This window comes from Nelumbo nucifera, chromosome 8, assembly GCF_055504915.1.
Source record: "Nelumbo nucifera cultivar China Antique chromosome 8, China Antique-T2T, whole genome shotgun sequence".
Classification (NCBI taxonomy): Eukaryota; Viridiplantae; Streptophyta; class Magnoliopsida; order Proteales; family Nelumbonaceae; genus Nelumbo; species Nelumbo nucifera.
The window spans coordinates 54,053,218-54,067,805 of record NC_142656.1 but is presented as its reverse complement, the minus strand read 5'-3'; the positions used below and the strand labels follow the sequence as shown (position 1 = coordinate 54,067,805).

At 42.3% G+C, this 14,588-nt stretch overlaps 1 protein-coding gene across 11 annotated transcripts in view; it reads left to right on the top strand.

The window, feature by feature from the left end:
* The window catches only part of LOC104601620 (Tetratricopeptide repeat (TPR)-like superfamily protein), a 69,692-nt gene that overhangs the window by 36,086 nt on the left and 19,018 nt on the right, over positions 1-14,588 (top strand). For all 11 annotated transcript variants that reach the window (XM_010265025.3, XM_088893569.1, XM_088893571.1 and 8 more), the window contains one exon: positions 2,929-3,076. The gene's annotated coding sequence lies outside the window, so the exon portion shown is untranslated. The remainder of the gene's footprint in view (positions 1-2,928; positions 3,077-14,588) is intronic.

Sequence of the window (14,588 nt, the reverse complement as noted above, 5' to 3'; positions counted from 1 at the left end):
TCACCCATGACGCCTGGCTCTGATACCAAATTGTTAAGGGCCCGCGAATAGGATCTCGTCACAGGTCAGTCAACGGGGAAAACCTCTTGTTTTCCCTTGTTCCTCCCTTTTCTTGAGGAACCTATCTTGGCGCCTTAATGGTGATTTGTTAAAGAGATCACCAACTCTCCTCTGCTCTTTCTTGACTGAAAATTTCGATATCTTTATTGAATATCATCAGCTCCTTTAAATAGGAGATTACAAGAAGATAAGAGTCCTACTTTTAGGAAGACTCCCTACTAATCTATACTACTGAATTTAGCTAAGATAGAAACAGATAAGATAAGAACACTAAACAGATAAGACTCCCTACTAATCCATACTACTGAAAATAGATAAGATAAGAACACTGAACAGATAAGATAGAACTGTGTCTAGCTAGATAAGATGAGAACACTGAATTAGATAAGATGAGAACACCGAATCTTGCACCCTTTACTGCTGCTGTCGGCAGCGATATTGCTTCCCAATGAAAGCGTCCACAACAATATCTGTACCCCTCCAATTGCAGTAATGTGATATGGCCCCTAAACATCGGTATATACAATTTCAAAAGGAACAATGCTTCTTTTTATTACTCAAAGAATAGGTTTATCTACAACGTTTTGCAAGTTCACAACTTTCACACCTCAAACTGGACACTTGGACAAACTCAAATGAAGTAGAAAGACTCTTCAAAGACTTAAAAGATAAATGACCCAACCAGTTATGCCAAAGAAAAATCTGACTCACAGACTAAGATACAAAAGACATCGTAACTTCTTTATACCTCCCAAGCAGATGCTCTAGCAAGTAGATTCCATTCATTTCATGGCCAGTCCTAATTACCTTCTTTGTCGCCAAATCCTGAAAGACACACCAATCAGGGAAAAAGGTTACTGAGCAATTATGCTTTTTTGTAATACTACTAACTGAAAGCAGATTGGTGCTAAGCTTAGGGACATGTAGGATTGGGGACAAAAGAGATGACATTAGACACTCTGATATCTCCCTTGCTAGAAATAGGTACAAGGGAGCCATCAACAATAGAAATTTTGTCTCTTCCAGAGGATAAGGAGTAAGAGGTAAACATAGAGGACAAACTAGTCATATGGTCTGAAGCACTTGGATCAACAATCCAAAATAGACTAGTGTTACCTGGGGCTGAAGCATGATAGGCAGTAGCCCTTGTACCTGAGTGAGCAAAAATCAAGGTGGGAGTAGCAGTGGATGTAGTGGTTGATGGTTGAGATGATCTTGAAGCTCCAATGTCACTCTCTAATTGAATTAAGGCAGCTCTGACTGCGGATAAGGCATCTAGGGATGTGGATTTCATGGTAAAAGATGCACAATCAGTAATAACAGCTGCATTAGCATTCCCTTCTTATTCTTGAGTCTTGCTAGAACAAGATGAGGATACAACTTCCAACAAGTGTCCCTAGTGTGCTTTGGTTTCTTACAATAATCACAAATGATCTCCCTCTTGTCTTCCCATTTTATATCCCTCTCCTTATCACCTATAGGCTTTGGTTTCATTACTGCCATTGTTGATTCCATGGGTGGAATATGTAACATGACTTTCCTTTTACCCTCTTAATAAGCCTGAGACAAAGTGATACTGTTCCTAGTAAGTAATTGTTGCATAAGTAATTTCTAATGATGTGGAGCTGCATAGAGTTGCATCTCCAGTTATATATCCAAGTTTCCCCTTTCCTCCAATAGCCATCATGGCTAATTGGGTCTATTCCAGGTAACCTGTGCCATCAAATTTAACAGTGGTAATCTGAAAATTATTGTGACATATTTCCAGGCCCCATAGATCCTTCCCTAAGTGCTTTTGCTTCCTTCCCAACTGTCTCCATGTTAATCACATCACCAAAGACTCACAGGTATCTAAGAGGCTGAAAAAGGATTTTGTACAGCAACCCATTGTCAATTACAGCTCTGAAATAATCTTTCAGCAACTTAGTACCAGAACCAATACCAGCCCTAGAGAAAACCAGAAAATCTAGCCCCTCCTTCCAGAAAAATCCAACCACCTTTTATAAGCTGTCGACTTCTGAAAGAATGTATTTTCTACCCAGAAAACCCTGAGAGCCACTACCAATGAAGGTTTTAACCCTTAAACTTCTATCCAGTCCTAAATCTCTAATTCTTCCTGGTTGTTGGTGATCTCCAAGATTACACAGGTCTTGGACAGCAACAGATTTCTCCAAAAACCTCCAAGAATTAGGCACACCAAGCTGAAAACTCCAGCCTTAATTTATCCTCATGTAGTAAGTTGGAAGAAGCTTAACAGGCCCTAAACTTTGCTCTGATACCAAGTTGGATGGTCTGTTCACAGTCGGCCAGTGTTCTGATGCAGTTTCAGCAAAAAACAAGAGAAAGAAAAGAGAAAAAGAATAGGAGAAAGCTGGGGAGAACAGAGGAGAAGGGAAGAAAATAAGAATAGGAGAATAAAGGCGCAATTGATCTGTCTGCCACCCTCTCTCACAATTGGTATTTATATGTTTCTAATATAAAAATCAGTACAAAGGCATAAATACCCTGCTACCCAGGTAACACTAACAGCAACACTAACAGCAACTAAAAACATAGCAAAAACTGACAACTTATAAAAACAGCAACTACGGCAACTAATTTACTGCACTATTTCTCCATAACATGGTAACAGAGCAGGTTTAGTGTGGGAATTAGTTTGGTGAACCAAGGAAGACTAGCAATCGAGTTATTGTTTATGGTTACCATTCATGTTACTATTCACAGTTACTGTTTACACAATATGGTTCTTGAATTTGTGAAGCAATCTGTTTAGGATTTTTACCCTTCAATGAGGAATATTTGTGAGCATTTTTCATCATTTTTTGGAATTTTACACTACCCCTGAATGGGTGATATTGCTTCTTTCAGAAAGCAGGAAAAAGTAAGATCAGATTTGGACTTTCTTTCGATTCTCTCACACTTGGTGGAATATAGACTTGAAATTTATAGTTCAAGTCGGTTTTATATGAGAAAGAAGATCAAAGAGTCATTTGAGCAAGGAAATCTAATCTAATTGGTAAGCTAGGGCAGCATTTTTCAGATTTTCTCTTTTATTGGTTCTCTAGAAGGAATCCTATGGAAGAATTTATATTTTAACTCCTTGTCTTGTGGGTTATGCTCCCTAGCATCTGAACTATTTTACATCTTCAAGCAAATTCTGGTTTCTATGTTACATACAGCTATTTGATTAATTTTCTTAAAGGTTGGTTCCTAGCCATTTAGCCAAGTTTTTTGTTGTTGTAAGGAATGTTACCAAGACTGTTATAGGGAATGTTTTATGTTTTCTCTGTTAAGTTGTAATCAGGGGTATTCTTATAATATCCCCTTTTATTTGATCACCCTAATATATAAGTCAAGTGGGGCGCTGCCCCAATCACTTTTTTGGTAATCCTTCTCTCTTCTCTTTTCTTCTTTTCTATTCTAGATGGTATCAGAGAAGATCTGACTGCAAGAGGAGCTCGAGTACATCTTCTTCTTCTTCTTCTTCTTCTTCTTCTCTCTCTCTCTCTCTCTGGAAAAGACTGGTCACTCAAATCTGAGAAGGGCCTGATTGGATAAGGGTTTTTCTGTGTTATTGAAGAGCACTATATATCAACATGTATGAAACAGTTCTACCTAATATATTTTTATAAAATAATTAAGACAATAAAACAAAAAGAGAGACTTGCTTGTATTGGTATATTTGGTCAGCACTGTGAATCTCAAATTGGATAGTTGTAGAATTGGATCCCACGTGCAGCTTTTATTTCCCCACTCACCAAATAAAAAAATCTGTAGTTTGGAGTTAATACAGTGCCATCAGATAGGTTAGGGTGTATCTGCAAGTTTATACTAAACGGGAAACTTGAAACAAAACAAAATAGAAAATGAACCGACCATCCCATGTATGAGATATGCTTAGTTCACATCTAGATTTTGGCTTGCCTATAGTTCAGACACCATTTAGGGACAACATCAATTAGCTTCACTTACCATTCACCATTTATTTTCATCTCATTTCAGAAGTAAGAATAATTTGCATTCTAAATCTATTGTCTACTTTGAAATTGCTCTGCTCTCCTCCACCCTCCTCCCACACACATACACACCTTAAGTTCATAGGTTTTACCTCATTCAATTTGCAATTGTCCTGCAATTAATGTTAGATGCCCCTTGTTTGACAGGTACAACGTTCATAGCTATAATTGATATATTGTCCTTATTGATTCATGAATGAGCCAAGGAATCCCCTCCTCATTCTATTTTTCAATTTAGTTAGCACCCTACCTTTTTAATAGGGTGAACCAGGGTTTGTTTGGAGTTCAACTTTATATGTCAGAGTTGGTATGACCACAACCTAGACCAAACCCAACCTATCACCATTCCTAGGCTGAATTTGTTTCATTTTACATACCATTAATATGTATAGGAAAACCAAGACAGAAAACAGTTGAATTAAGTAAGGGGTTTGGTTAGGGAGAAAACAGTTGAACTATGTATAATTCCAACATTAGAATTTATTTGAGTGGATTTTGCCTTCTGATTAAGGAGAAGATTTCTATTTAGTGGGTGTGGGTGTAGGTGGGAATCGCATGGGAAGATTGAATCAAGTTAACACATTTTCCTTCCATGGCCATTTGTAAAACATAGTTGGAACCTTGTGCAACTGTTGTTCTCCCCCATAATCCACTACGAGTAAGAATTGCTTGACCTGTTGGAATCATCCAAAAACATTGCTTTCATCCTATAGAATTTTCTAAGAACATTGTTTTTTCTATTCTTGTTTATAATACAAATTGTTTTTGACAACTGAACTTGGATCCTGTGTGTGGTTTTTACACGAGGTTAATTTAGATGTGAGTACACTTTCTTAGGTTGTGTGTGTTTGGCATGGTTGAGAAAAACACAGAAACATAACATTTTTTTTTTGTTGATTAGTGCAGAAACAGAAAGTTGGTGGAATTGTTCTTGAGGAATTTGGCAAAATTTGTCAAGAACTTCCCCCTCAACTTTCTGTCTCCGTGTATCTAACTAAACATAGCCTTACAGTCAGCATAAAAAATGAAGGAAGAAGGCACACAAATTTTTACGTGGTTTACGTGGTTCACTTCCATAAATGGAAGTTACGTCCATGGAAGGGTGTTTGGGTTGTTTTCATTACTCAGAAAAGTAAATGTAGTAGTACACAATAGTAGGATGAGACAAACATATTATCTTTTCCTCCTCATCCCCCTCTTTTTTCTTACTCATCTCTCCCTTTCTCCAGCTTTCAAATTTAACCACCCTAAATTGTGTCTCCTGTGGCCAATGATACTGAGGTAAAAAATGAGGGATTGGGACCATTGTACAAATTCATGTTTTTCAGGTATCTGTCATCCCATATCTGATTTATTGCTGGCTGTGGTTGTAGACATTGTGGTAGTAGCTGCTGCTGCTGTTGTTATTCAACACCAAATACCCAAGAATCACATCATACCGAAGATTCACATGGTTATTTGCTTGCTGACTTGCCTGCAGTGTTATCTCCATGGGTTGTAGTTATGGTTGTTGCTGCTGGTAGAAAACCTCATCAGAGTAGATATGCTCCTGCATAAGAATTGCACTGTCCTCTTGTTGTGGCTGTGGTAGTTGCTGCTGTTGTTCTTTAATGCCCCCACTGGGATGAGCTGTATGAACTTCTGGAGAATAGCTATGATTTGTTTCAATCATTTCCAACAGTTCGTTAATTTCCACCTCTGCATCATCCACTGGCAACACCAGTACAGTTGCCCACACTATTCCTCGAAATGTCATCATTTCCTCTGCTTCCCTCATTTCCTCATCCCCCTTTGTCCACAATACTGCATTTGTAGTGTTGTTGGTACCCTGTTGATCTTCCAATATTGTTTCTTCCTGATGATAATTTCCTTGTTCTAAAAGTGGGATTGAGGATGCAAATGCATCATTGAAATTCCTATAGTCCCCGGCCATGATTCCTCCTCCTCCTTGTCTTTCTTCTGTATCATTTCCTTTTTTCTTGTTCTCTTTAATCCTACAAAGGACCCATTGTTGGAACTTGTTGCCTACTTTTCCATCATCTTCTGCAAGGCTGAACTCATGCATAATCCAGTTGGTTTTTTTCACTGGATTTGCTAGATTTCTTAGTCTCCTTGTAGCGGTAGAATACAAGACTCTTCTTGTATCCCACGGTCCTCCTTTCTGCATCAAAAATCTTTTTTATTGCCTTGCGTAGAATTCCACCAACCTCCTTCCTTAATAGGGTGAGTTACCACACGATTTTGTCTTGATGCATTCTGTGATTTCTTCTCTCTTGGAATGAAGTAATACCTTTCCTTTATCAAACCACCATATGTAGTAACCACTGTAAATGCATACATTAATTAGAACACAATAAATCAACAATGTAGAATTGTAGATAAAAATCATGAGCTTGCCTTGTGGGTCAAGCTCCTAAAGTGTAGATATTTAAAAAATCAAGAGCTAATCCCTTACAGATTTTTGAAGGAAGCTTCTCAAATCTGGAAAACAATTTGTAAAGCAGTTTGGTATTTTTTGCCAAAATTATGGGTTCAAATTTGCAGGAATGCTGAAATTAATATGTAAAATTGTCCTTGGATCTATGATGGAAATAGCTTTAGAACTCCAATAGGTTCACCAACTAGAGGGGGATCAAGCTCTAACTGTGAAAGAGTTGATCATGGAGAATGGGGATTGGGATGTGACAAAGCTAAATCAGTTGCTTTCTTATGAAGAAGTTCAATTCATTTTAGGAACCAATGTCTTTAGAACTCTGGATAAGGAAAATTTTCTGTGGTTAGGAGCTCCTAGTGGTAAGTTTTCTATCAAACTCTTTTGTGACTATCTTCGGCAGGACTCAAATGTGGTAGTGGAAGAAAATCAGAAAAGACTAATTCAGAAGGCTTGGAAACTCAAAATACCTCCAAAATGCAAACTCTTTTTGCGGAGAATAATTAGAGGATTTTTTCCCACTAAGTCCTTTCTGACCAGAATTGGTATGCAGGTGGAGAATGTGTGTTCTTTCCATTGTATGGAAGGAGAAGATGTTCTATAGCTTTTTGTGCATTGTCCATTTTCGAAAGCTGTTTTGTTTGCTTCTTTCTGTGGTCTTAGAATTATGTGGTATCATTTTGGTTGTGTCAATGAATTTCTGCATTTTATTTATGTCAATGCCATTCAGAGGAGTTGGCTAGTTATATGTTGAGTAGGTTGGCCATTGTTTACTCTCATTTGGAAGGCTTGGAATGATATAGTTTATAATCTTGCTCATTCTCTTAACTGAGTGGTGAAAACAATAAGTAATTTGTGCTCTGAATTAGGTTTCTCACTGTTAATACCCTCCTCTATTTGGGTTGCCGATGAGCTGGTTCAAGGGAGCTCGCCCTCCTGAAACAGATGAAATAGGGTCGAGAGAGAGAGAGAGAGAGAGAACGATATTCTGCTAAATGTTTCACCGCCCATTCACGCAATGCGGGTTGGCCTTTATAGTGCATGGCCGTACAACCCATAACAACTTCTGAGCACACATGCCTCTATTCAGTACGTGGGCGACGTGTGTATGCAAACGTAATTGGTGGAGTAACCCTTGTGACGCTCTGGACCTTCAAATGGGCCTGATGGGCCTGAAGTATTTCATCTGGGATATTCTTCTTATGGGGTTTATCAATCCTGCCTTCTTCCAGAACGACCTTGTCCTCAAGGTCAAGTGTAGGAAACTGCTTCTGAAGCTGAATGTAGTCTTCCCACGTGGCATCCTCATGAGGCAAGCCATGCCATACTACCAATGACTGTTTGATCACCTTCCTTCTCCTGTGAACCCAGCGTAAGTCCTTAATCATCTTGGGCTCAAATAGTACCTCCCCTGACTCAGTGAATGGTGGAAGAGTAGGACTGATAGTATCAGTAGTAGACACACAGGGCTTAAGGAGGCTGACATGGAATATGGGATGTAGCTGTCACTCAGCTGGTAGGCAGAGACGGTATGCTACTGGCCTGACTCGTTCTGCCACTTGAAATGGGCCAAAGAACCGAGGAGATAGCTTCTGAGACACCCTCCTCTCCAATGAGGTCTGCTGATATGGCTGGAGCTGAAGATGGGCCCAATCCCCGACGGAGAACTCCAGTTCGCGGTGCTTCTTGTCATAGGCCAGCTTCATTCGCTGTTGGGCCTGCTGTAGATGGAATTTGAGGAGCTTCAGGGTAGTGTCTCTGGCCTGCAGCTGTGTGCCCACCTTGGCTACCGGTGACATGCCCTGTTCATAAGGCAGTATAGAAGGAGGTTCGTAACCGTATAGCACCTTGAAGGGGGTGGTCCCGGCAGACACCTGGAAGGTGGTGTTATAACAGTATTCCACCCAGGGCAGCCATTGGGCCCACTGCTTGGGCCTATCGCCCACAAAACATCTCAGATAAGTCTCCAAACATCTGTTAACGACCTCTGATTGCCCATCTGTCTGGGGGTGGTGGCTAGTGGAGTGCAACATCTGGACCCCTTGGGCTGTGAAGTATGCCTTCCAGAAGGTACTCATGAAAAGCGGATCCCGGTTCGTCAAGATGAACTGAGGGGTCCCATGGAGCTTGGCCACCTCCCGGATGTAAGCTTGGGCCACTGTGGCTGCTATATAGGGTCGTGAGAGGCTTATAAAGTCTGCATATTTGCTCAGCCGGTCTACCACCACCAGCACTACGGATTTCCTTTGGGATGTGAGCAACCCTGTTATGAAGTCCATGGTTACTTCTTCCCATACCTGTTCGGGTATTGGCAGTGATTGCAGCAGTCCGACTGGGTTCTGGGTGCTGCACTTCTGCTGTTGACACATAGTGCATCGGGTCACAAACTGCCGGACCATTCACTTCATTCCTTTCCAGTAATAATGGGCGGCTAAACGTTTATAGGTCCGCAGAACTCCCGAGTGCCCTCCTTGGGCTGAGTTATGAAAGAGCCGCAACAGCTCTTGATGGTATTTGGACTCACTCGACACCACCATCCGTCCCTTATAGTAGAGAAGCCCATTCTGAAGTGTGTATCCTGGGACCTGGGTCACATCCTCCTATACCTGGGGATCATCTTGGGCTTCCTGTTTCAGCTATGATGTCATTGGGTAGCTTGGTCGAGACACGCCCAATGAGCACAGGTTTTCAGCTCTGGAGAGGGTGTCTGCTACTGCATTGGAGGGTCCTGGCTTGTATTCGATAGAAAAATCATACCCCATCAGCTTGTAGGCCCATTTGTGCTGGTCAGGGCCCAAAACTCTCTGCTCCAACAAATGCTTGATACTGCGGTGGTCAGTCCTGACAATGAACCGCCGGCCCAAGTAGGTAAGCTCTCCATTTTTGGACTGCTAGGGTGATGGCCATGAGCTCCTTCTCGTAGGTGGACTTGGCTTGGGCCTGTGGAGAGAGGGCCTTGATGAAGTAGGCCAAGGGCTGGCCCTGCTACATTCGGACTGCACCAATTCCGGTGCCCGAAGCATCAGCCTCTACTATGAACTCCAGCTCAAAGTTAGGAAGGGCCAGTGTAGGAGGTGAGGTGACAGCTTCCTTAAGTGCTTGAAAGGCTTCTTCTGCCTTCTGATCCCATTCGAATGAATGTTTCTTGAGCAGTCGGGTGAAAGGTGCTGCAAGTATTCCATACCCTTTAATGAACGTCTGGTAATAACCGGTTAACCCCAGGAACCCCCTAAGAGCTTTTGGGGAGTTGGGCCGGGCCCAGGAGATCATGCATTCAGTCTTCTCCGGGTCCGTGTGCACCTGCCCTCCAAAAATGATGTGGCCCAAGTAACTAATTTGGGTATGTCCAAACGAACATTTTGTGGGCTTAGCAAACAGTTGGTGCTGCCACATTAAGTTTAACACACATTGCAAGTGTTCCAAGTGAGAAGCCCAACAGAACTATAAACTAGTATGTAACCAAAGAACACTAGAACAAGGAGACGCAGGTAAGGTTTAAAATTCCGTTCATAATCCTTTGGAATGAAGAAGGGGCATTGGTTAGTCTAAACAGCATCACAAGGAACTCAAAGTGTCCATCTGAGGTTCTGAAAGCAGTTTTGTGCATGTCATCTGGGTGGACCCGGATCTTATGGTAGCCTGACCGTAGGTCCATCTTGGAAAAATACTTAGCTTGGCCCAATTCATCGAACAATTCTTTAATCAGCAGTATGGGGTACTTGTCCTTGACTGTGATGCAGTCCAGGGCTCTATAATCCACGCAAAACTTCCAACTCCCGTCTTTCTCACCAAAATCACCGGTGATATGGACTGCTGCTGGGCCGAATTAGTCCCTTGCCTAACAGTTCTGTCACCATTCGCTCTACTTCCATTCTTTGGTAATGGGGGTAGCGGTAGGGCCTTACATTGGTGGGTGGAGCTCCGGGTTGGATGGGGATCCGATGGTCATGGGCTCGAGGGGGTGGTAGTGTAGTGTGTTGGTTCGGCTGATATGTTGTTATTCTCTTGTCTGGGCTGGGTATTAGAGTCTCTAGTTAATGGGCCTTAGTAACTGGGCCTAATTGTATCTTGTGTTTTATTAGACTGGGTGTCCCATCACTAAACAGGGGCATCCTGGTCCTTTCATGTAAATTATGTATTGCTCTTATTTTAGTGAACAGTGCCCATTCAAACACATCAGACTCTCCTCTCTTCTTCTTCTTCTTCTTCTTCTTCTTCTCAGCTCTCTCAACAGGTTCAGTTCGGCAAACATGGTATCAGAGCTCTAGGTCTGGTCGTAGAACACCTCTCTCGCCTGGTTACAGCAGCTGTCTCGCACTTCTCTCTCTATCTTGGTACTGCAAAGAACCCCTAGGTCTGGTCGTAGAACACAGCAGAACCTATACCTAGGGTTTCCCTTGGTTGTAGGGCCCAAGGGGAGTTAGTCCTAGTAGCTGATGCCCTAAGAGATACATAGAGCAAGGTGTAGCCATTCGGCTAAGTGAGATCTGTGTAAAACAGATCTAGAAGAGAGGACTGATTTCAGCAGTCCTAGAGCAGTTCATGGGTGAAGGTTAACCTGCGATAGCAGTGATTGGTGTGTGGTAGAAGCCACAACAGCTAGGTCAGGGTTGCGGCAACAATGGCCAAACACAACAGAGTTTTTTTTTTTCTTTGGCTCGGCACTTCAACTGTAAGTGGCAGCTTGCGACAGCAGTGAGTGGAGCAGTACAGCAGAGTGGGAAGGGTATTACAGCCCTAAAACAGACCCTCAGGTCTGAGATTACAGTGCTGCAAGGTCCGGATGTCTGAAGAGGTTTCACATAACCTGTGTGACAGTTTTGGTACTCTTTCAATTCGGAGAAGATGTCTTCCATATCTGGGGAAGTTTCTTCTAGAGATATTAGGACTAGTGGGAGGTCTCCTAATCTGGAGAACCCTAATTTGCACAGCCTACAGATAACAAGTGTGTTACTTGATGAATACAACTTTAGGGAATGGTCTGTTTCGGCCACGCTCTTTATCACATCCCGGGATCTTACAGGCTATTTGGACGGGCAGAAGAAAGAACCCAAAATAGGGAGTGCTGAATATGCTGTTTGGAGAAGAGAGAATGCTACAGTCATGTCTTGGCTGCTTGCTTCAATGACTCCCAGGGTAGCTAGGACGGTTCAACACTTCTCCACAGCTGCCAAGATATGGGAGGTGTCTAAGACCTATGGGCAGAAAAAGAATAATGCCCGAATCTATAGACTGAATCAAGATATTGCTGCCCTGAAGCAGGGAGACTTGAGTGTTGCTACATACTTTGCTACATTAGAAGGATTGTGGGAAGAGCTGGATCACCACCTCATCATAGACTGGGAGAATGCCAGAGATAAGGAGAAACACAACAAACAAGTTGAAGAGGGTAGAGCATTCAAATTTTTGGCTGGCCTAGATTCGGTATATGAGAACATAAGGTCCCAAATTCTGGGAAGAGATGAGATGCCTGATCTACATCATGTCTACTATCTTGTGAGAAATGAAGAGGTGAGAAGAAAGGAGATGCAAGTTGATGCCTAGACTAAACCAGTAGAGCAGTCTATAGAACATTCAGCTCTCATTTCTACAAGCCAAAGGGGGAACAAGTTCTCTGACAAGAGACACCTGAGGTGTACTCACTGTGGGGGAGAAAAACATGTGAAAGAGAACTGTTGGGTTCTCTACCCTCATTTGAAACCAGCAGCATTGAGGAAAGAGAAGAAGCACCAGAAGGGCCATTCGACAAGTGGGAACCTAGCAGCAAGTCACAACGATGGAGGTTCCAAACACTCATCCATAGTTGCTTCCTCTTCTTCAGGATAGACTACCAGTTCCCAAGGACATAGGCCTATGGATTTCACAGCTGATGAGGTAGAGGTACTTAGTCGGGCACTGGCCCGCCTAAGGACAAATTCTCTTGCTTCCACCTCCCTTGCCAGATCAGGTATTGTTTCAGCCTTTAGTGCAACTAGTTCCATTGATCCAGCCTCCTGGATTATTGATTCCGGTGCAACTGACCACATGACTCACATGTCTTCCTTATTCTCTTCCTATCGTTTAATGTCTGGTCAAGACAAGATGAAGGTTGCTGATGGTTCCCTCTCTACCATATCTGGGAAAGGAGTGGTTGACCTAAGCAATGACATCTCCCTCAAATCTGTCTTACATGTTCCCAATCTCTCTTCAAATCTTTTATCTGTTTCAAAACTTACCAAGAACTTGAATTGTAGCATAACCTTTTTTCCTACCCATTGTGTTTTTCAGGGCAGTTTGACGAAGAGAACGATTGGGAGCGGTCATGAGCGTGGAGGCCTCTACTACCTGGATGCAGACATCAGTTCATCCCTTCAAACATCTACTACTAGTGGTCAATCTAATGTGGAGTCATTATCTAAGCTGCACCTGTGGCATGCTAGACTAGGTCATTTACAGTTCTCGTCATTGGAAATGTTGTTTCCAGAATTGTTTCAAGGTGTGTCAAGTCAAAAGTTAGTTTGTGAAGTCTGTCAATTATCAAAACAGTGTAGAACTGTGTACTCAACTTCTAGTAATGGAATTCAAGCACCTTTTGACTTAGTGCATTCTGATGCTTGGGGTCCTCCCATTGTTTCTGTGGATGGCTATCGATACTTTATCAGTTTTATTGACCACTATTCTCGATGCACATGGATCTACTTATTAAAGACACAAGATGAAGTGCCACGGGTAACCATGGCATTTTGCAAAATGATTGAAACACGATTTGGCAAGAAAATCAAGCAATTCAGGTCAGATAATGCTGCTGAATATTTCGAAAGATCCTTAAACTTGTTTATGGAGGATGCGGGAATGATTCACCAGTCATCTTGTGCTAGTACCCCCCAACAGAATGGGGTTGCTGAGCGCAAGAATAGACACTTATTGGAGACTGCACGAGCTTTATTATTTCAGCACAAGGTTCCAAAAGGCTATTGGTCTCAGGCAATCCTCATTGCATCATATCTGATAAACCAAATGCCATCTAAGGTCTTGGGAATGAAGACTCCATTTTCGGTTCTTTGCCCTCATCTCCCTGTTTTTTCTCTTCCACCGAGGGTCTTTGGGTGTGTATGTTTCATACATGTCAAGGATCCAAAGAAGACAAAACTGGATCCTCAAGCTACAAAGGGAATCTTCTTGGGTTATTCTCCTACTCAGAAGGGATACAAGTGTTATGATCCAGTCACCAAGAAAAGATATGTCACAAAAGATGTGGTGTTCTTTGAGTCTCAATCCTACTTTCAATCTTCCTCGGATCCTCTTCTGGGGGAGACTAGTAGGATGGAAGAGGACCCTCCGGTTGATTCTTCTATTTCCCATTTCTTTGTGCCCCTCTCTGCCTCGGATCTTCCATCTTCTCCTCTTGATCCTCCTAGTTGTGGTATCCCAGGTGAATCTAGTGAGGCTCCCATTGGCCCAGCTACTACTAGTGGTGTGGAAAATGTTACTAAAGGCTTCAACAGGCAGCAAAAAGATATAAGAGTTACCTACAATAGAAGGAAGAAGAGCCCTCCAACTCATGACAGCAACCAATTGGACTCGGATCAACCTGTCTCAGTAACTCAAGGTAATCCTATCAATTCCTCTGACTTGGATCTTCCAATTGCACTTCGTAAATCTACTCGTTCTTGTACTATCAGATACCCTATTGCGGATTTTGTGTCTTACTCACACTTGTCCCCTAGTTATTGTTCTTTTGTGTCTGCTCTCTCTTCTGTGCATGTTCCTACTAGCTACTCTGAGGTTGTGTCTGACCCAAGGTGGAAAGAGGCTATGAATGAAGAAATGAAGGCCTTGATGAAAGCAGGGAGTTGGGAACTAGTAGATCTACCGGAAGGGAAAGGTACTGTTGGATGCAAGTGGGTGTTCACCGTGAAGCATAGAGAGGACGGGTCCATTGAAAGATACAAGGCTAGACTCGTGGCAAAGGGGTTTGCTCAAAAGGAAGGAGTTGACTACAAAGAAACATTTTCTCCCGTAGCAAAACTCAACACTATCAGAGTCCTACTCTCATTAGTTGCAAACTTCTCATGGGAGCTTCATCAGCTGGATGTGAAGAA